Source organism: Portunus trituberculatus, chromosome 46 (assembly GCF_017591435.1).
Source record: "Portunus trituberculatus isolate SZX2019 chromosome 46, ASM1759143v1, whole genome shotgun sequence".
Taxonomy (NCBI): domain Eukaryota; kingdom Metazoa; phylum Arthropoda; class Malacostraca; order Decapoda; family Portunidae; genus Portunus; species Portunus trituberculatus.
In genome coordinates, this window is record NC_059300.1 from 33,841,511 (window position 1) to 33,865,264 (window position 23,754).

General features: G+C 40.2%; 1 protein-coding gene across 3 annotated transcripts in view; it reads right to left on the reverse strand.

Annotated features, from left to right (window-relative positions):
* The window catches only part of LOC123519858 (zinc finger protein 64-like), a 181,090-nt gene that overhangs the window by 154,789 nt on the left and 2,547 nt on the right, over positions 1-23,754 (reverse strand). The gene's annotated exons all lie outside the window — the stretch shown is intronic.

Sequence of the window (23,754 nt, forward strand, 5' to 3'; positions counted from 1 at the left end):
ATGGGCGAAGGGATTTGTATGCTAGGGATGGTGTGCATCTGAGTAGGAAGGGTGTGGATGTGCTGAGTGGATGTCTGGAGGGGAGTTGGGATGGAGTGTAGGGGTGAGGTAGCAAATGCATTCCAGAAGAAAGATGCTAGACATAAATTAGATAGGATAAACAGAGATAGTGAAAAGATTAGGAAAGATTTCCAGGTGCAAATAGGAGAGAATAAGATTAGGATTCCAAATAAGGAGACAGCATCTAGGAAGGTAGCAGGACTTAAATGTTTTTATGTAAATGCCAGGAGTCTTAGGAACAAGAAGGACGAGTTATCTAGTTATATAGTTGAGGAGGACTTAGATGTTGTATGTGTCACAGAGGCATGGGTAAATGAGGAAAAGTTTAGGAAAATAGGAAAGAATATGAAGTAGATGGATACATTATGTATTTACACCAGAGAATTGGTAGGATAGGCGGAGGAGTAGTTATTTATGTAAAAAATCCTTCATTTCCAGTCAGGTTAATGGTATTAAGGTAGATAACAGAGTAGAGTCCTTATGGCTGGATGTTAGAGTAAACAAAAGTAAGGTTATTAGAGTAGGAGCTTTTATAGGCCACCTAACCAGTCAGCAGATGTAGACAACCTTATGGTAGATGAGATAAATAGGGGTGTACTAGTCAGACAATTATCTTAGGGATTTTAATCTTAAGTCAGTAAACTGGGAGAGGATGGTAGGAGATGCTAGTGAAAATAAGTTTATGGAAAGTTTTCAGGATAACTATTTAGTGCAGATGGTAGATAAACCTACTAGGGGGAGGAAGGTTTTAGACATAGTACTAACAAATATTGAGCATTGTTTAAAGGAAGTTGAGGTAGGAGAGACTTTAGCAAACAGTGACCATCATATAATTAGATTTATCATTAATTCCAGTAGGGATAATATAGTGAATAAGACTAGAGTCCCAAACTATCAGAAAGGCAATTATGGTAGGTTACGTCAGTTATTAGGAGAGGTAAACTGGGAAGATAGTTTTGGAAATAAAACTGCACAGGAGATGTGGGATATTTTTAAGGTTGTAGTAAAGGGTATAGTGATGCAGTGTATCCCTTACAAAGATATAAGGCAGAGAAACAGGAAGCCATTATGGTGGACTCATGAGATAGGTAGCCAGATCAGAGAGAAGAAGAGGGCATACAGAGAGTTGCAGAAAAGTGGGAAGATGTAGATTTGATTAGGTACAGACAGGTCAGAGATGATTTGAGTAAGGTTATAAAAAAAGTAAAAGGCAGGCAGAGATAAAACTAGCTAGAGCTGGGAGTAAAGATCCCAAAAATTATATAGTTATTACAAGGTCAGTGATAAAAGAAATAAGGATAGGATTGGACCACTCAGAAAAGATGGTGTAGTAGTGGATCAAAATGAAGACATAGTAGAATTATTGAATGAACAATTTTCTTCAGTATTTACTAGGAAAGAATAGGAAATCCTGTTACAAACAGTGCGACGAGTAGTTTAAGAGCTTTAGAAAATATTGATATAAAACCGGGAATTATTAGGAAATTTATTCTTGAACTAGACGATAGGAAAGCTAGTGGTCCTGATGAGCTACATGCCAGAGTACTTAGGGAGGGTGTAGACAGTATTTCTGAAGCACTTAAGTTAATCTTTGAAAGATCACTTAGGTTTGCTGAGATACCTCAGGACTGGAAGTTAGCTAATGTTACTCCAATATTTAAAAAGGTAGGAAGGATGATGCGAATAATTATAGACCGATCAGTTTAACTAGTATAGTATGTAAGATACTAGAGAAAATCATTAAGGGTAGTATTTGGGAGCATTTAAATGAGAATAGATTAATTAGAGATACCCAACATGGCTTTAGATCAGGGAGGTCCTGTCTTACAAATTTGCTCGATATCTTAGAATATATTACCAAGGAGTTAGATGATGGAAATAGCATAGATGTTATATATCTAGATTTTAGCAAGGCGTTTGATAAGGTACCGCATAGGAGGCTAGTGTACAAATTGAGACTACATGGGATAGGGGTAGGTTAGTTGATTGGATTAGTGAATGGCTTTCTGATAGGAAACAGAGAGTAGTATTAAATGGGGCAATGTCTGAGTGGAAGGAAGTGGTTAGTGGGTACCCCAAGGATCAGTGCTAGGACCTCTTCTTTTCTTGGTGTACATTAACGATTTAGATATAGGAATTAGTAGCAAAGTATCAAAGTTTGCAGATGATACTAAGATAGCATGTGCAGTACAGGGTGAAAAGGACAATTACAGAATACAACGAGACCTGGACAGGCTGATAGCATGGGCAGACAGGTGGCAGATGGAGTTTAATTCTGATAAGTGTCAGGTTATGCATTTAGGTAAAGACAACACAAACTTTAACTATGAGATGGAGGGATGTTGGCTAGAGGCAGTAGAGGAAGGAAAGGATTTAGGAGTAGTGATAGACAGGACTATGAAATTTTCAAAGCAATGTTTAGAAGCAAGAAATAGGGCAAATAGGATCCTGGGTTTTATAAATAGAAATGTTAGTTATAAAAGTAAGGAAGTGGTGCGTAGCTTATATAATTCCTATGTTAGGCCCCATTTAGAGTATTGCATACAGGCCTGGTCACCCCACTATAGGCAGGATATCAACATGTTAGAAGCAGTTCAGAGAAGAGCAACTAGGATGATACCAGCATTAAAGCGCCTGGAGTATAGAGATAGATTAAAGGAATTAAACATGTTTTCATTTGAGAGGAGATGTATAAGAGGGATATGATAGAGTTATTTAAAATGTTCTCAGATACAAACTACATAGATGTGAGATCTTTCTTTACCTTAGAGGAGGGAAATAGGACTAGAAATCATGGCAGGAAGATTAGAAAGCAAGGCTGCAGGTTAGATATAAGAAAATATTTCTTTAGTCATAGAGTGGTAGACTTCTGGAATGCATTGCCAGAGACGGTTGTAAATAGCACTAGTTTGACAATGTTTAAAAACAGATTAGATAAGCACTTAAATTTATTAGATTTATAATTATGTATAGCACTGCATGATAGTTTTTATAAGAAATTTACTATAGTTAAATAAGACATGATCCCCATGTATGGGGACCACAAATTGTAGAGGATTTCGCTGCAGGACTTAGCCCTGTTAATGGGCCAAATATTTAGAATTAGTATATAATGTATTGTGTACTTGTAAGTGTATCTTTAAGTACTGATGAGGTCGCTGTGCGACTGATACAGGATAACCTAGATGGGCCCTGGTGGCCCTTTGTTATCCTATTATTTATGTTATGTTATGTTATGTTACTCTCTCTCTCTCTCTCTCTCTCTCTCTCTCTCTCTCTCTCTCTCCCTCTCTCTCCTTTTGGGCATTTGAATTCGATGTAAAAGTAAGAACTTTGGACTTTCATGTCAAGAAAATGTGAACTCAGATAAATGAAATGATGTGTAAAACAGGAAAAGAAAAAGAAACCACATATTACAAGTATTGTGGGTATCTAAAATAATTGGAATCTGGCAACTTTTATTAGCAATGGGATTCACGTGACTTGGCCGACAAGCACAGTTCTGTAGAGGCAACCATGGGTGACACACACCAGCACATTGTTCAAGGGGAATAGTCTACGTGAGGAGGTTTATGAACGTCGCTGTGAGGGTTGGTCTCTGTCTCCCAGATCACTATCAGAATCACTACTGGAGTCTTCACTTTCTTCTATCTCAATAAAAAAAAAAAAAAAACACTGTCTTAATAAAAAAACCACTGTCTTCATTTCCATCACTCCTCAATGTCATTACCGAGTAACATTGACATAACATCACTCGGAGTACCGTTTCCTCCCTCTGGATCATGGGGATTGCCAGATTTCACCTCAAAATGGGAAAAGATGACCTATTGTGAGGGAACATATGTCTCAAGGCTCAAGCAGGCGAGCAAAAAAAGATGCCAGATACCTCCACTTGCCCTAGGACCAATAGTGAAAAGGAGAGATTCAAATGTTTAGTGCAAAAAAATCATGATCACACATACGATCCCCACCTCTCTGCACGCGATGCTACAATCGTACATATACGATCACCGTACTTTAAGGGTTAATGACGGTGATTTTTTAGCTTCAATTGATCTTAGGCATGCCTTCTAGTCTGTGCAGATTGCAGAGGAGCACTAATGTTTTTTATGTTTCACTTGTCACGGACAGGATTATCGGTTTACATGCTTGCCTAATGGTATTGCTGAGGGTCCTAGGCTTTTCACCAAATTAATGAAACCTGTTTTTTGCAGCTTAGAGAGAGAGGGATTTTACAATTACCAATTACATTGATGATTCTCTATTTGCAATAATTCTCTACAAGGCTGCCTCACGGTCATTAAGATCACTATTGATGCCCTGAGTTGGTTGGGTTTTAGTATTGACCCCTTACGTACAATTGTATTTTAACCCTTCCTTCCCACCTGGCAAACCATTTCTGTATATTTTTCAACTTTCACCAAGGGAATTTTTTTCTTATAGGATTGTAGATCATATCTTTCCACATCTTAAATAAAAATCTATAACTCTCTAAGTGCTCCGGTTTGGCCATGGCGGACCGCCAAAGTCTGAAAAATTAAGAAAATATCCTCCCTGGGCCAACAGAAAACAGGGATTTCACTTGTAAAACACAAGTTTTGCATGAAAACAATGAAAGATTGATGATATGGATGTGTTGCACCACTCTAGAATGAGTGGTGTAATACAGGAAACATCATGACACCACGTGTATGTCTGCATCATACAGCTATCACCTCCTACAACCACATACACATAAAATAACAAATTTATGGCTCATTTCTGGTGCACACAAAATTTTGTGTGCATATGTACGCATGTATGTGCGTGCCAGAGGTTTACGTGGCACCCAGATAACCCTCCAGCAATGCACACAAAGGAAAGGAGGGCCTAGGGAGGGGAGAGGAGGCGGGAAGAGGGAGGACCAAGGGAGGGACAGGGTCGACCAGACCCTCTGTGAATCACGTGGGGATTGGGGGGTCTGGACTGCTAGTACACAGCGCAGGCTAGCATTACAATAGTCAGTCTTGACCTAGGGAAAAGGCTCTTTCCAATGGTGCTAACGCCAGCTCGCTACCTCTTGCCGCCAGTTTTTTACAGCCCTTGCTAAATGTAGGCTGATCGGCATTACAGTTTCAAATATCATCCGCCGATATGTAGGCTGCTGCATGTTAGGAGTTAATGAAGGAAAGTCAGTCTTGGTTCCTAGTAAGCGGATTGAATACCTGGGTAACGTGATTGACACAGAGACAATGACTGTTTTATTACCAGCATGCAGAGTGGATACCATAATCAACAGTTGTCAAGCACTTATGTGTAAATGTAAGGAAAAAATCTGGGAGGTGGCCAGGGTCACTGGTCTGCTGGTGGCAGCTACCCCTGCAGTTGAATTAGAGAGATTTCACTACAGGAAGTTGGAGGCAGCTAAAATTGCAGCATTGCGTCAGGTAAATGGGGACTTTAATCAGTTTATGGTTCTTACGGATGACATGAAATCAGACCTTAACTGGTGGCTACATAATGTGTCTCTACAATGTAGGAAGATTTTCCAGGCAACTGCTAACATTCACTTGTTCGCTGATGCTTCTAACACTAGATGGGGTGGCCAACTCCACCATATGACTGCAGGTGGGAGTTGGTCATCTGAGGAGAAACTGCTGCACATCAATGCGTTTGTTAGAACTCAAAGCTATCCTGTTTGCTCTTCAAGCATTCACTTGCAAGCTCTGTGGGAAACATATTAAAGTCTTTTGTGATCATACTACTGCTGTCAACTATGTGAATGAGATGGGTGGTACGAAATCCCTAATGTGGAACTATCTTTCCACTTTGATTTGGGACTGGTGTGTGAAGAATCAGGCATGGGTCACTTGTTCACACATTCCAGGCAGAGAAAACCTTTTAGCGGATTGAGTCTCTCACACGTTTAATGATAGGCATGATTGGAAACTCGACAAGCACATTTTTCATAGCATTTCTTCAGTTTTTGGTACACCTTCCATTGATTTCTTTGCATCCAGGCTGAATAGGCAAGTGGCTACGTTTTGTTCATGGAAACCAGATCCAGAACCAAACGTTTTTGATGCTTTCACTTTACACTGGGTACAGTTTGACCTAACTTACTTTTTTACTCCCATTCTCTCTAATTGCTAGGTGCCTCAAGAAGATACGTGCGGAACAAGCAAGGGTATGGATGGCGGTGCCGTTATGGATGTCTCAACCCTGGATGGGAACTCTCCTACAGCTGTTGATGTACTGACAGATGTACTGACGGACCCATCCCTTGCCAGGTCACACCTGGTCATGCGACACACACGGTTCATGGCATGCTCACTATCTGGAAGACCTTATGAGTGCAGTGTTTCTGCAGCAGGTGCAGACATCTTGTTCGCTTCCTGGAAGCAGGGCACGGCTAAACAGTACCGACTGCATGTCGCTAGGTGACACCAGTTTCTTACTAGATGGGGCATCAATCCCCTTAGTCCTTCTGCCTCCCACATCCTTAACTTCTTGACCGAGACGTTTCATTGGAATGTGGGCTATGACAGTACTAACACTGCGAGGGGGGGTCTTTCTTCATTAGGCACTGTAACTGAAGGATGCAGAGTGGGGAATCATCCACTGCTTTGCAGGTTCATGAAAGGGGTCTTCAACCTCAGACCGCCTGCACCCAGGTATATGGCAACATGGGATGTACAACCAGTCTTACAAAACTTTGATCCATGCATCCCTTGCAGGACCTTTCATTAAAAGATCTCACCCTAAAACTTATCATGTTGATGGCAATCACTCAGGCAGCCAGGATTCAGACTTACATTTATTAGTGCTTCATGGCATGGATGTTAACAATGATTATATTTCCATAATGCTGGGTGGGACTGTCATGCAATGTAGACCCAACTCTAATATTTGCAGGTTAAAATTTCAGGCTTATTCTCAGGATGATAGTTAAGTGTGTTTGTAAAACCTAGTTGGAATACATGGCAAGGACCAAGGCCCTTAGTTAGGCATGGTGACCAGCACAAGGATTCCAAATTGTTTATTAGCTTTAACAAATCGCACACACTGTTGTATCCAAAGTCACAATTGCATGGTGGGTAAAGTCATTGCTTTGTAAGTCTGGTGTGGACACAAAAATCTTCCAGGCAGATAGTGTACGGCCGGCTGCGGCATCAAAGGCCAAGGCTATGGCAGTGCCACTGACGTGCATCATGCAAAAAGCTGGTTGGTCTAAGGCAACCACATTTGCAAAATTTCATGGAAAGCCCATTGTAACAACTGATCTGTTTCAGGATGCGGTCCTTCAATAGGCAGTGGTCGGTGACGTGTCATGTGCTTACATTTCATGGTATCTTCTGTTACCAGGCATCATCAGTAGGTCTGTGGAATGTACTAATTGTCAGTATCCATGTTTGCTTTGTCTGAGGTCATGTTTGTCCCATGGGTTCCAGGTGTAAGTTTCTGTAATTAACTTTTTTGTTAAATAAAATTCTGTTCACGGTTGGGATTGGTTCTTTTTTATTGATTCTATACATCATTCGAGCCCGACACACATGGCTTCAAAGCTTCATGGGAAGCTCCACTCTACAGAGGGTGACTTGGTGAAGTAAAATCAATAAAGTACACAAGGCTTACCTTGGTCAGTTTAAGTGTGCTTGTAGTTTTACGAGACAAGTCACCTCTGCTGGAGGGGGAGCTTTCACATGCCCACCTCTCGAAGTCTGACTGCATGACGTGACAAAGCATATCTCATGTGAAAGCTCCCCTACAGCAGAGGTGACTTGCCTCGTAAAATTACAAGCACACTTCAACTGACCAAGGTAAGTCTCGTGTACTTATCAATTAGTGTATATAGCAACAAAATAGCTTTTTAAAGTAAAAACTTTTTTTGTGAATATACTTACCCATATGTAATTACATAGTAAGAGGTTCCATTCTCCCTCCCCTCTGTTTTTCTGTCAGTTTTACAGAAAGGATCTGAGGTATGGTGGCTGGCTGGGCTGGTGGTTCCCGGCATATATGCGCGCGGAGGTGACATGGTATTTTTATAGGCACAATCTCTATATACAGGTGCTGGTTGATTTTCTTTGCGAGTGTGGGAATATGGGGCATATAGGCATATGTAATCACATATGGGTAAGTACATATATTCACAAAAAACTTTTTACTTTAAAAACTATTTTTTGATAGGAAAAAAAAAACAGTTGGGCTGGTAGTTCCACTTGGACTTTAGTCCCTGGGTCGGTCAAACTCTGACTTATTGCAAAATCCGAGTTATTGGGGTCCGAGTTATCAAGGTTTTTCAAAAGTAAAGGCAAATATGGTCCAAACAGCATCTTATTTTTCGAAAATACTGCTTAAGGTGGTAATTCGTTAATTTGGTCAAAAAAATTGAAAAATTGGAAACTTGGTACTTGGGTTCGTCTCTGGAGAGGGAAGCCCTGGCCGAAGTTGCCAGGCGCATAACGCACTGCTTACCTGGTAATGGCGGGTTTAAAGGGCCGGCCCTTTAAATACCCAAGCATGCATACGCCCCTTTTTCTTCTAGTCTTTGTTTTGCTTGTATTTATTTCCTTTTTTGAGCTGTTTTATTTTTTTTTGCGTGATGTACAATAGTTTAGTATCAGGCAGTGAGGGTGAGTAAGACGCTACTCCCTCAGTACCAATCGATACAGCCTTAGGGAGTGCGCGTGCAGCCTACCTGTTGATCGTATTTTACACGTGTTGGGTTCCCAAATTGTGACAATGCCACGTGTAAGGCCATGATGTAACATGGCCTGAAACTATCTAAACAGCCACTACCAGCCTCCAAGCAGTTGTCAAGGGATTATGTAAGTACATATCTGAGTTTGGTACATATTGGAGTGAGTTATTTATTTATTTTTTTTTTATACCATGTGGGCTTTTCACGGGAATTTATGGGCTAAAGGGGATACTTTTTAGGGTACCTCCTATCTTAAAGCCCACCCGCTAGGAAACCGTTGCCCCGAGTGAGGAAGCGAGTTATGTGGGGGTTTTGAAGATGTTAACAGAAAAATGCGCTTTTCTCGACTTTCAGTTTTTCAGCATATACTGTTGAATAACTTTTTCAGTAATTGGTCAATTTCAAAAATTTTTGCAGCAAAATTATCAACAACCTCATCTTAACAAATGCAAGCATGATAATGCATGAACTCACTCAAATAAATTTACAACAGGCTTATAAACTCAAATTTTTGATGAAAAAAAAAAGGTAACAATTTGGCGTGTAATGAAATTGTTATAACATAGGTTATGTGTATGCCAATGCTTACATTTATTTGTTGTTATGTATATTATATGTGGTTAAGAGGAAATTGCCACACTGTTATTAGTTTTGATTTTATAATGGTATTTTGAATTATTTTCTTATCGCCGAAAAAATATTTATTGCAAAAAAACTACGCCACATTTGTGTAACAAATTAACACTGAAGACGTACACCATAAACGAACACCTTGTGTATAAATATTATTGAATTCGGTGAAAAAATAGCAATGGGAGAGCCAAAAAACCGATATTGATATCGAGTCATCGAATAACAACCTTAAAGAGAGTTAGTAGTTAATTTCTCACATCTCAAAAGTGGTTTCACTAGGAAAAATAAAACAATGTAAAACCAATTTGTACTGATCTATACAGTGTGGCCAACCATCCATGTAACACAGCCATATCTCTCATTATTTCAAAGAAAATTAAGTAACTCTCCTTCTGTATTTAATTCAATGCAAGACCTACCTAAAAAAAAAAGTCGCAAAAGACACAAGGAACTCTGTAGCTAATTATGTCATGAGCAAATTAAATACAAAATATAATTCTAACTGTGGATACAGATATCTCTGCTGCTTCTGTAATTCTCTTCCTTGCTTGATTTGTAGGTAGAAGTGGTCCTTGATTTGCCTTCTCTTTTATGAAATATTTACTAATTTTGTAGACAAATCAATTGGCATGGCTGTGCAAGACAGTGTAAGATAGGGAAACATCTGGGTGTCCTTCTATCGTGGCGACCAGATGAGAAATGAGTCAATTTGTACATAAGTGGTGACCTGACTTACCACCCCCTCCTCCCATGGAAACTTCCAATTCGGGTCAAGTGGCAACATTATCTGACCTAATATGCCATACCCTCATACATGTACATAACAAACCTCCATTTTATTTTGTATATAACAATATTCATATTACTTACTATTTTAAGGGAAATCAAAAATATTCTTAGTACAGTAAGTCTTCGTTATACGATAGTTCTTTATCCGGTAAACTCACAGTTATGGTTTTTAGAAATTACTACCCTCGATTCGATATACGATAAGAAAAATTCACAGATACAGTATCCGCTCATGTCATCCGAGAGGACCCAGCGCGGGGGAGCATGGGTTGATGACGTCATCCACGCCACACCTTCCCGCCACTCACAGTACTGACTTTAATGTGATCACCCTTGGAGCCTGTTATCTCTTCCTCTCCCCCTTTTTTTAAACTGCATTACATATTACTTACATGCATCACTGATTAGATGAATAAATGGAATATTAAAGGGTCTATTGTAAGCACAAATATATTCATAATAATTATGTCAAACATTAAAAGCCTACTACCAGCGGCAAACCATGCAGCAACTGATAAAGGAAATAGATGGGCCTGGAAAGCCCACTATCAGAGAATGGTGGAAGTAGTACAACATCAAGCATGCCTTAGATAACATCAAGTCATCTTGGGACGAAGTGAAGACGTCTACCATGAACTTGGCGTGGAATAAAGTATGGCAAGAATGCATGCATGACTTCCCAGGTTTCACTAAAGACGATATCGGTGCGATCAGAAATGACACAGTAAATCTGTGCCATAGGGGTGGCTTCGATGAAGTTGATGATGATGTTCAAGATCTTTTGGAAAGCCATGCTGAACCTCTCTCAAATGATGAACTTACGAGTATAGAGCTAGACAAGACATCACAGGAGACAGAAAAAGAGGTGGACAAGGAAGAACCTGTGCGTGGCCTGGACATCAAAACTTAGAGAATGTCTCGGTAGTATCGAAAAAGCTCTGGAAACCCTGAAGGAACGTGACTCAAATCCTCCAAGAAGTAGCAAAGTGGCTCATGACGTAGAGAAAAGTGTCAAGATTTATCAAGAAATCTATGATGAAAAAACAAGATAAACCAAACAATCCTCCATCTACTCGTTCTTCAAGCCAGTCAGACATGCCGTCCCTGTCACACCTGCCGACCCTACTACAGCTGGCCCTTCCACATCTGCTGCCGACGGTTCTAAAGCTGGTCCTTCCTCCATATCCTCTTTCTTCAAACCAGTGAAACGTGCCGACCCTGCTACAGCTGACCCTTCCTCACCTTCTGATAGTGCAGACGACAACATCTTAACCTCATCTGCACACTCAGTGGAAGATGAGTAAGGGCTGAAATCCCTACTGTCCCTTAGCCTCAGGAGGGACATCATTTAATAGAATACAAGGCGAGTGAAAGGTAAATAAAAACATTTTGCTTATTTCTTTTGCACAATACTTTACATTTTTTTTTCTTTTTTTTTAATAACTATTTTCATGTATTTTCATTTCTGTAGGAGTGACTTTTGACGTGCTGGAACACATTCCTTACTATTAAATGTTACAATGGGTTCAGTATATGATAATTTTGATTTACGGTAAGGTTTCCTGGAACGCATATGTACTGTATAACGAGGATTTATTGTACACTGTTTGTTGATAATACTATACTTAATTAGAAACATAAGCATTATCAAGTAAATGTTTTGATTGGACATCTAGCAGCATGGTCAGCCACATCCTATGGGTCAGTACAAATTGATTTTAATATAGTAGACTGTGTTTCACTCACGTACAGCCTCCCAACTGTGACAATTACAATATTTTTTCTTACGTGTTATGAGTGACACATATCAATATTATTTCCTTTAGTGTGTCTACAGAATTATATATTTGGCACTCATGCATATTTAAAACAAAGAGATACTGGTGAGACAGGAAGATAAAGCAGACTTAGGACCCCCAGATGGGCCCGTGGCCAGGATATCACATTGCATGCAACCATTCAAACACTGACTTAGGCTGTGTCTGCACTGGGAGCAAGAAAGCGGATGAGAGCAAGAGCAAGAAATTTCAATACATGACAACCAATGGAGGTGAGTGCATTAATAGCAGCCAGAGAATGGCTTCTCTATGGGTTGAAAGGTGAGAATGCAAGAAAAGTCAACAGTTTACTTTTCCCACACGAGCTTGTCAATTGGAAATGAGCGACATTGCAGAGATACTTCTCTATATTATCTCCTGTATCTCATCTCAGTAACTAGATATGACATTTTTGTTGACACCATTAGATTTGGCAGTAATTGTAGTGCTCATATATATCCATAAAAGTTTGGTAAGAACAAAAATAAAGAAATTATGAAAAGTTGAAGTCAAAACACTGCTCTGAGATGTTTATAACATTCTACTTATATCAGCCATATTCAGCAGATATGGTATGAATGCCAAAATAAACTTTTCCAATTTATAAATAAAAGTTTCCAGAATGCAATGGTATAGGCAGGTTTTTCATATTCTGCCATATAAAAGAACCACAAGATTCTTTGTAACAACATTTTCTCCTTGTTTTTCGTACATGCCGATGTTGGCTTGCTTTCACCAGTGTAGGAGGGTAGGGGAGAGTGATGACGCATTGAGACTGCATGCAGCTCCTTGTGTCCTTTATGTCAACAATGCTATGCTTTTAATGACCTTGCATAATTATTCTATAATACATTGTTGTGTTTTCCCTAGTTATATCAGTTTTCTTTCTCGTCACATGCTGAATTAAGAACCTCTTCTTCTTCATGGTGGCATGTAAACAGAATTTTGCTGATGAGCTTGTCAACAATGACCTTGAATTCAATGTCTGGTAAATCAGTCGATGCAAGGGTGGGTGAGAACAGGGATGGTACTAGAGTTGCTATGGCCACTCCTGCCTCAGTATTACTCACATCCAAGCCACAGAGAGGACTAATACCCAGACATAGGTATAAAACAACTGATCAGTGAAGTGTATGTCCCTCACACCCAGCCCAGCAATCATTAAGGAAAGGCCCTATCCTTAAGGGATTAAGACAATTTCACTTCACAACATTTAACTGATGTCATCGGTAGTAGACGAGATGCTCAAATCGCCAAATCCACGTCAGTTAGTTCACTGCTACACTCCATGTGGTCTGCCCACTCTTCTTTCTGTGCTTTAGTTGACATGGTTTTCCCTTACCTGCCTTTTCAAGTCGTCCTGGTTAGTTTTCCACCTGGTGCATGTACATATATGATCCAGGGACATATATGTTAGCACTACTTTGATACACATATATGATCCAAGGACATATATGTTAGCACTACTTTGATACACATATATGATCCAAGGACATATATGTTAGTGCTACTGTGATTACACATGTGTGATCCTAGGACACATATGTTAGTGCTATGGTGATACATTTTTGTGGATTACACATGGATGATCTAAGCATATAATTTGTTTACTTGTTGTTTTACCTGGCATTTTCTTAATTTTTTCTGGAAGAGTTATGTCGGACTGGGACAAGGGCCAAGGAACCCCACGGCATCCTTCATACTCTTCCTTTGAAGGGAAGCATCGTGAGAAAAACCCCCTGGAAGCTACAGCCAAGCGGAGGAAAGCTTCAGGGGAAGGTAACAGTTCCCTGCTTCTGGCTACCTGCGCTTCTCGGTCGTCTTCCTCCCCGATGGATGGCCCAAGTGGTGTAAACATACCAGCCGCATCTCCATCGCAAGACGCCGAGTTGAGCTGTCTGTCTCCTTTTATTAGTGGCCTCATCGAGAAACTAGACAAGTCAGCAGGTTCTCAGGTGTCCCCGGGACACAGTGCCAACTTTAGTGGTTTCCATGACGTCTCTTCGTCAGAGAATGAGGCTGTTACAGCTCCTGACTGTCCATCTCAGGCATCCGTGTCTGACCCACTGGATGATCTTGACATGTTCACCGCTTGTCAACCTCAAGGTGATCCTGTTGCTGACGTGGCCTTCCAAAAAGCTCTCGAGGAGTTCACAGGCCACTTCCATGGCAAGGAGGAGTTGGGTGACCCTTTGTCTGAGCACCTGGCCTCCATCCTCAACCTGAGTCTGAGACACCAGCCCTCTTCTGACAGAGTTAAACAGACATGTAACAGGATTAAGCTCCCTAACAATGTGCCGAACTTAAAGGTGCCAGTCACCAACTCTGCTATCACCAAAGCTATGAGTATTGGGGGCAAGTTAGTGGACACCCGACTTTCCCTCACTAATGGTCTGCTTGTGAAGGCTTTAGTCCCTAGTGCACATTGCATAAGCGACATTGGTGATAGACATGTTCAGCCCATTACCTGCTACCTTGAGAGCCTTAATAACAGCTTCAGACTCCTTGCTTCTGCTGTCAACTACATTAATCAGCTGAGGAAAGAGGTGGCAATGATTCATGTAAATGACTCTGCTCTTGAAGAGCTCTGCAAATGGGAGTGTGAAGTGGGCCAGGATGACTTGTTCCCTTTCGACGTCGTCAAGAAATGTGAGAAAATCCACAAGTCTAGGAAACTTGGGAGGCCCTCCTTCCGTCCTCACAAGAGTCCTGGGAAAATGGATTCATGACGTGGTTCATGGGAAACTTCTAGTTTTGTGAATGTTCCCATATAGAGTAAACCTCCAAGTCCCCTACATTTGTCTACTGCAGACAGTGTTGCCCTGGACACTGCCATGGTCAAATTTATTGAACACAGTAAAGTAGAATTATGTCCACCAGGGGATCATGGTTTCATTTCTAATGTGTTCCCTACTCTCAAAAAGGATTGTACTGCCAGAGTCATACTGAATCTAAAAGAACTTAACCCTTTCACTATGGTGACGCCTATGTGGGCGTCATGAAGCCCCAGTAGCAAATACGGTGACGCCTACATGGACGTCATATTTCTTTTCTGAGCTTTCTTCAGGTCAGTTGTCCCGTATAGTGTGTTGGATACCAACTACACACACTGTATGCTGTCCTTGAAATCCTAGTGCTCCTCCCACCATCCTTGTCTCCACCAATTACAAAAGATAAGCTACATGCATCCCGCTTGTGTCTAATATTAGCAAATGTCACTCACTCACTCACTCACTCACTCACTCACTCACTCACTCACTCACACTCTCTCTCTCTCTCTCTCTCTCTCTCTCTCTCTCTCTCTCTCTCTCTCTCTCTCACTCACTCACTCACTCACTCACCACCACCACCACCACCACCACCACCACTCACTCACTCTCACTCTCTCTCTTTCTCAGAAGAGAGAAGCGTCCACTTTCATAGTGACATAGTGACTAAAAAATAGCAGCATAATACACAAAGACGACAAGTATGACAAGCTTGCACAAGTTTCCCGAGCTCGGGCGCTCGGCACTACCACCCGTATATCATACAGGCGGGCTTTTTTAACATCCAGTACGAAGGGGTTAATGATCATGTTGAACACATTCACTTTAAACTGGACACTCAAGGATGTGATACCTCTAATCCTCCCCAATTGTTTTTTCATGTCTATAGATTTGACAGATGCTTATTTCTCAGTTTATGTTCAGCCAGAGGACAGGAAATGGCTTCAATTTATCTGGCATAACGAGAAGTTCCACTTCACTTGTCTACCATCTTGTCTGACATCTGCACTCCGCAATTTCACAAAACTGTTAAAACCTGTCCTCTCGCACCTTCTTAAGCTGGGAATAACTGTGTTCTGCTATCTTGATGATTGTCTTTTTTTTGCTAACTCAACTGGGACTCTGAGGGTTTATGTGACTTACACCTTACATCTTGATTCCTTAGGGCTCACTATGAATCTTAATAAATCAGTCCTCACACCCATCCAAGAGATAGAATTCCTTGGGTTAATTTTGAACTCTGTAAACATGACTTTCACCCTGATCACCCATAAGAAAGAACACATAAAGGCACAGGGTTTGCTCCTTCTGAACTTCCTTACTTGCGCTCTCCTCTTTCATAGGTATGGTTGTAGCTTCTGACCCTGCTGTAGAGTTGGCCCCACTCAAATAAATACCTAGAAATAGTGTGCAACAGGGAGCTTGCTAACCACCATGGCAATTATAGCTCACCCGTTCTTTTGGAATGTCATGCCCAGGAGTTGGTTGCCTGGTGGGTTAATAACATAGATTCTAAAGTAAAGTCACTACGATCCTGTCCATACCAACTAGAAATGTTTTGTGATGCTTCCCTGACTGGATGGGGTGCTGTGGTCAGGGATGCCAAGACTAGGGTTCACTGGGCTCATGACGAACTGGACCACATCAATAGTCTGGAATTGAAGGCTATCCTCTTGGGTTTACAGTCCCTTTACAAGGATGGCAGGGACACTCACATCCGCATTCGCTCTGATAATACCACCGCAATTGCCTGTTTAGATTGTTGTAGTAGTATCTAGCTTAGTCTTAACATGATAGTCGAACAGATTTTTGCCTGGGCCGAGTCGAGGGGCATTATCCTGGCAATACAACATATACAAGGATTACATAATTCAGAGGCAGACAAGGAATCTCGTGTGATGCTGAGTGGATGTTACAGCCCCATATTTTCCATAGCTTATGTCAGCTTTTTCCCATGCCTGAGGTTGATCTCTTTGCCACCCGAATTAATGCTCAGTTATATGATTATGTTTCATGAAAGTCAGACCCATGTACTATACATACTAATGCTTTCACATTGACCTGGTCCAATAAGAAATTGTATGCTTTTCCCCCTTTCAGTATAATCTCCCGAGTTCTGCAGAAAATTTAGGAAGACGAATCAATCCTACCTTTATGGCCAACACAAGTCTGGTTTCCAACAGCCCTCCACCTCTTAGCGGCAGCCCCTGTTCTCCTCCCTCGACATCCTCTAGTGCTACCGCAAAAAGCAACCCTCACACATCCTCGGGCCCAACAGTTGGTCTTAGCAACAATGCTATTATCAGGGAAGCCTTCACTAGTCAGGCATATCGTCAGACGTTGCCCAATATTTGCTTAGTTCCTGGAGGGCATGCATGAGGACTCAATATAGGCCACATATAAAAAACTGGCTGTCTTTTTGCCTCAGCACGGAAATTAATCCATTTCAGCCCCCTTTAAATGTCCTCTTAGACTACTTCTTATCTGAATTTAAGAAACAAATGGGCCAAAACTACAGCTCAATGAATAAAATATGGTCAGCTATTTTGGCAGTAGCAAGTATCAATCATCAGCCTGTGGGACAACATCCCTTGGTTGTCAGATTTATGAAGACAGTCTTCCAAGAGAAACCATCTTTTCCCCAATACCGTACCACCTGGGACCCTTATTTGGTCTTAGATTACATTGCAGGACTTCGACCCAATGAAGAATTATCACTTATCCAGTTATCGAGAAAATTAACTATTCTAATGCTTCTACTCTCCGGTCAACATGGTCAAATTTTGCATTTATTAGACATTAGAAACATGACTATCTCAGAGCTTAGAGTCTCTTTCAGAATAGCTGACCCTCTAAAAACATCAAGACCGGGTGACCATATGTCAGAAATGGTTTTTGTGGCTTATCCCACTGACAGGAGATTGTGTATAGTCACTTCCATTGTGAGTTACCTCAAGTGCACTTGCACCCTCCAAGGGCCATTCACAGGCAGCCCTAAAACTCCCCCTGGCCACCATTATCTCCACTGTTGGGTGGTCCCGGGAATTCACCTTTACCAGGTTCTACAAGAGACCTATCAGCCACCTTGGATAATTTTCAAGAGCTATTTTTTCATAACTCTCTGATTCTGTGTACCATGCTACCTCTTTGTGGGTTTCCTTGTTTATTTTGTTACTTTGGTATTGTTTGGGGAGAAAATAGATTGTTACTCCTGTTTTTTTGTTTTTTTTAACTCCTATTTTTCCTTATTCCCTTTCACTGGCATATTAGGTTTGAGGAACCACTCTAAAGCTCTCGTCTACTACCGGTGATGTAAGTTAAATGTCGTGAAGTGAAATTGTAGATTAAACAAATACTTACCAAGTGTCAAGTTTGATCTTGATTTCACGAACAATTAACTGCGTCATTGAGGTAGCAAACACCCTCCCTGCCCACCCCTTTACTCTTGTTTGCTCTGTTTGGAACTATAGCCTCTTTGCACATGTGTATACTGGCTGCTTCCTCAAACCTATGCTCTAAAGGACTGACATGGAACTGGCGATACGAGCATCTCGTTTACTACCTCAGTGACGCAGTTAAATGTTCGTGAAATCAAGGTCAAACTTCACACTTGGTAAGTATTTGTTTAATCTACAAGTAGCTGCCTAGTTTTGATGAATTTTCTCAATACACACGATTTCTAGTGTGCATGTACCTAGGTATATAAAACAAAATCTCCAATTTTCAGTGAGATACACTTAGTAGTTTCAACAACACCAAAAAAATGTATGTATATATATATATATATATATATATATATATATATATATATATATATATATATATATATATATATATATATATAATATATATATAATCGACACAGTAGATGTAAACAAGAAAAATGGCATCATTATTGCTTCAACTTATTGTCTTTCAACAACCAGTTACAAAAATCAATCACTACAATACTCATACATATACACTCGATCCTTGTTTTCTTTCCTTAGAGGAAAGATTAGGGGAGAGGCTGTTGTGCAAACTTGTGTGGAGGGTGAAGCCAGTGGGCAGTGCCTATTTGGTGGGTTACACTATACAAGTCAACCCAAAACATTGAGTTAAATCTTCTTCATCTGTCTCTATCCTCCGTCAGTGATACAAAGTCTTGTCTATCTTTTTCCATATGGTTTACCAACTTATACATTGTTATTAAGTCTTCTCTTTCCCATTTATCCTTACAAGTCAGTAGTTCCATTTCCTTCAGTCTTTCTTCATAGGGAAGATCCTTTATTTCTGGGACTTTTTAGTGGTCCTTTAGATTCTTTCTAGTTTCTTGATGTCTTTCTGCCTGTATGGTGACCATACCACTGCTACATATTCTAGGCTAGGTCTTATCATCATGGTTATGATCTTTTCATCATACTCTTATCCATGTAATTGAACAACAACTCTGGTGTTAGTTAGTGTCTTGTATGTTGAAGCAAATAGTCCATTTACGTGTCTTTCTGGAGTCAGGGTGTCTTGTATAGTCACTCTCAGGTCTTTCTCTTCACTCTTTTTCATTATGATCTCTTTTCCCATTTTGTATTCACACGTAGGTCTTCTATTACTTTTACCAACTTCCATTACATGGCATTTCTTGGTATTAAATTCTAATTTCCACTTTTGGCTCCATTCCCTTGTCTTGTCAATATCTTTCTGCAATTCCATACAGTCCCCAGTCATTCTTATTACTCTCAAAAGTTTTTCACCGTCTGAAAACAAATTTATGTAGCTACTCAAACCATCTTGTATATCATTAATATATACTTGAAACATAATTGGTGCAAGCACCAAACCCTATGGTATGCCACTTATAACTATGCTCTGGCTTGATGGGGTGTCTATTACCATTGTACTCATTTTCCTATCTATTAAGAAGTCTGTCATCCAACTGAAGATATTTTGCTTTATTCCTCCCACGTGTTTTATTTTCCATAGGAGTCTATTATGTAGTACTCTGTTGAAAGCCTTCTTAAAATCTAGATACACTGTGTCAACCCATCCATCTCTCCCTTGTATAGATGTCATCTTTTAGTGTACACCTTGGGTAATGCGTTTCTGGCTTTATGGACACTCATTTTGTTTCCATCACTTGTAGAATGCGCAAAATTTCTAACGTTATGCAAGCTTTTGTGAAAGAAAAAATACATATTTGCTGAAAAATTATTTATCTCCACCAAAAACCAATAAAATAAATTAAAATAAATTAAGAAATTATATTTTAATAAAAAAATAATAATCAAATGTCAAAATATATGAATTAAATATTACATAACAAAGAACCAACGAGACAGTTCAACGCTATGTTTATGTTCAGGTTCAGCCATGTTGTTCCAGCTTGCACGTGTGTGGTTACATATTTCATGTTTGCTAAGCATTATGACATTTTTGACCTTTGCAAGTTGGTAAAACATAATATTTGTGATCTTTCTAGGTTTGTGAATATGGCTCCTTCCAAAAATACAAAAGGGAAGGGTGTTACAGATATAGTAAAGGAAAGCAAGATTATCAAGAAACAAAATATTTATAACACAGGGTTCTATTACTTAATTAATGCATTTTCGATGTACATATACGCATTTTCTCGGTCCCTTTCCCATGCAAAGGAAGGACCCCTGTACCTCATCTATTACTCTTGTGTAAAAGCTTAGTAAATTTCTAATGTATGATCTTCCTTCTCTGAACTCAAATTAGGAATGATTTATTATTTCATTCCCCTCCATATATTCTGACCATTTTTCTTTAATAACAAATTCACATATCTTTACCACAACACTAATTAGTGACATTTGTCTATAATTTAGGGGCTCAGTCTTTTTTCCGCCTTTGTATGTTGGGACTATATTTGCTCTTTCCAATCCTTTGGTACCTTTCCTTCCATTAGAGAGTTGTTGATTATATCCCAATTTGGTTCCACCAGTTGTTATCTGCATTCTCTCAGTGTCCATCCTGACACTCCATCTGGCCCCATTGCCCTTCTGACATCCACCTTTTCTAGTAATTCTCTAATTTTCTGTTTTTGCACAACAAAGTTTCTTAATCCTTCCTGTGTCTCTTGATTGTTCGGCTCTATGAACTCTTTTATTTATTTATTTGTTTTTATATTTTATTTTATTTATCTTTTTTTTTTTTTGTAACTTAGTTCTTGATGATAAATTGTGGTTGTAACTTCTGACATGGATTTATTGGAAGACAATTTGTGGATTTCCTAGGAAGGACCAATAAGAGGAATCATGAATGAAGTAGCAGCAGGAGCCGGAGTGAAACCGGAAAATCCAGAAGTAGATCGTTCCAGGGAAGGAAAAATGGAGTCGTTAGAACAAGAGGTTGATGTTTCAAGACGTTTTAAATATAACACGGATAACACTCTACTCTATATGTTGGTGGTGCCCATAAAATTGAAAAAGAGAGCCCTTAGTATTGTTCATAAGAAAGAATTAGGGCAATTAGGACAACATAAAACAATATTAAAGGCAGCAGATGATTTCTGTTGGCCAAATTTAAGGTCAGATGTTAAAAAGATTGTCAAAGATGTAAAATGTGCCAACAAACTCAGTCACCGACTGCTCTGTAATTTTGTGTAAAATTGTTTAAATTACACTCAACCCTCGAAACAACGGACCTCCCATCAACGGATTTCGGAAACTACGGACAAATTCTGGAGTCCGGTTTAATCTACGGACAAATATTAAAATGCGCGCGATTGTCCGTTCCGGCAAATTATTGTCCAGTAGGTGACGGGTCGGTCGCGTCATCAGCTGTTGGCCGCTATGTTTTATCTTCAGTCCGTGTGTTTTCATCCAACAGAGAACAGTGTCCAGTGCTTACCACAGCTTTTTTATGCATTTGTACCCTTCCCACGAGTGCTTAACCTATCCAAAATGCCTCCTAAACCTAGTAAACCAGTGAAGCATAATCGAAAGGCTCTTCCAGTGGCTGCTAAGCTTGAACTAATACGAAAATTAGAAAAGGAACAAGTGTTGCGAAGCTGTGTGAGGAGTATGGGGTGGCCAAACAGACTGTTTCAGACATCTTTTGCAAAGAACAGACCTTTGCAATCTACGGACAGGGTCGAGCACGCATTTGTCCGTTGTTTCGAGGGTCAAGTGTACATTCTAAAAAGACGGAGGAGATAGTTAGGAATATTAGATCCTATGTTGGGGACTATGGGGTGCCAAGGACACTCCTGACTGACAATGCCTTAGAAAGTGAAGAAAGTGGCACACAGAGGAGTGCATTTACTGGACACAATCCACCATGCCTCAGGAAAAAGAAAGCAATTCATTAGTGACAAAGGTTATATAGTAGACACAAGCAAAGTCGTGTTACCCACTGAAGATGAGGATGATATAGAAGAACTGCGTGGAGCACGACAATGCAGGCCAGTGAGACATTACATAGAAGAGTGCTAAGCAGGAAAGGAACAGTACACAAACCCCTGAGTTGAGTAAAGAACCTGGTTTTTGCTTGTAAACTCTTTTGTAGCCTGAATGGAGATGCACAGCTGAGACACTGCAGAGCTGGTACACTGGTTCTGCAGCTGTAGCAGAGATCACCACAGTCCTTGGGGCTATGAAGTATGACCCAGGAAACTTTGGACTTGGAAGTTCACCCCCCCCCAGCCCCAAGGATGATGGCTTTGGTGGAACCCCTGCTGAGGACAACCATCCTGCTAGGCTTGCCAGGACTGGTGGAAGTGGAGCTCACCTGTTCTGACCATGAGGTCAGGTCTTGTCTGACATGTAGTGTTGTCAAAAACAGAAGAGACTAACAAAGAAGATAAAAAGAAGAGTGATGAGGTGGAACAACAGACAAATGTAATTTGTCAAACACTGTTAACTTTTGTTACATTTATGAGAGTTGGAGTACAAGAATTTTCCCTTTTCAAAGGGGAAAGCCATGTACTGGTTGCAGCAGAGAGAGGTTAGCTTTAAAATCCTTTCTTAAGGAGCCACCATAAAAATCCTTATACTCTGCATTTCCGTATGATTATTACATGTATTGTTATTTTTAGGATAGGGAATATTAGTCATGGGAAACAATGGCCACAAATAGGAACTATGGATATTGAGTGGTGACATCATGAAGGGTATAAATGCCAGCTTATAGGTAGCTTGGACTCTTACTCACTTTGACATTCACAGAGGTAAGTTACTCTCCTGCCCGTACACCTCGTGGGATTGAATAAACCACGTGGAACATCTATACCAAGTACCTAACCTGTATCTGTTCTTACTAATGCATGTACTGGTTGCAGCAGAGAGAGGTTAGCTTTAAAATCCTTTCTTAAGGAGCCACCATAAAAATCCTTATACTATGCATTTCGTATGATTATTACATGTATTGTTATTTTTAGGATAGGGAATATTAGTCATGGGAAACAATGGCCACAAATAGGAACTATGGATATTGAGTGGTGACATCATGAAGGGTATAAATGCCAGCTTATAGGTAGCTTGGACTCTTACTCACTTTGACATTCACAGAGGTAAGTTACTCTCCTGCCCGTACACCTCGTGGGATTGAATAAACCACGTGGAACATCTATACCAAGTACCTAACCTGTATCTGTTCTTACTAATGCATGTACTGGTTGCAGCAGAGAGAGGTTAGCTTTAAAATCCTTTCTTAAGGAGCCACCATAAAAATCCTTATACTCTGCATTTCCGTATGATTATTACATGTATTGTTATTTTTAGGATAGGGAATATTAGTCATGGGAAACAATGGCCACAAATAGGAACTATTGATATTGAGTGGTGACATCATGAAGGGTATAAATGCCAGCTTATAGGTAGCTTGGACTCTTACTCACTTTGATATTCACAGAGGTAAGTTACTCTCCTGCCCGTACACCTCGTGGGATTGAATAAACCACGTGGAACATCTATACCAAGTACCTAACCTGTATCTGTTCTTACTAATGCACGTAGATCAGCTTGTGTCTGTCTAGACCTCCTTGTGTGTGTGCAGCCATCTAGAG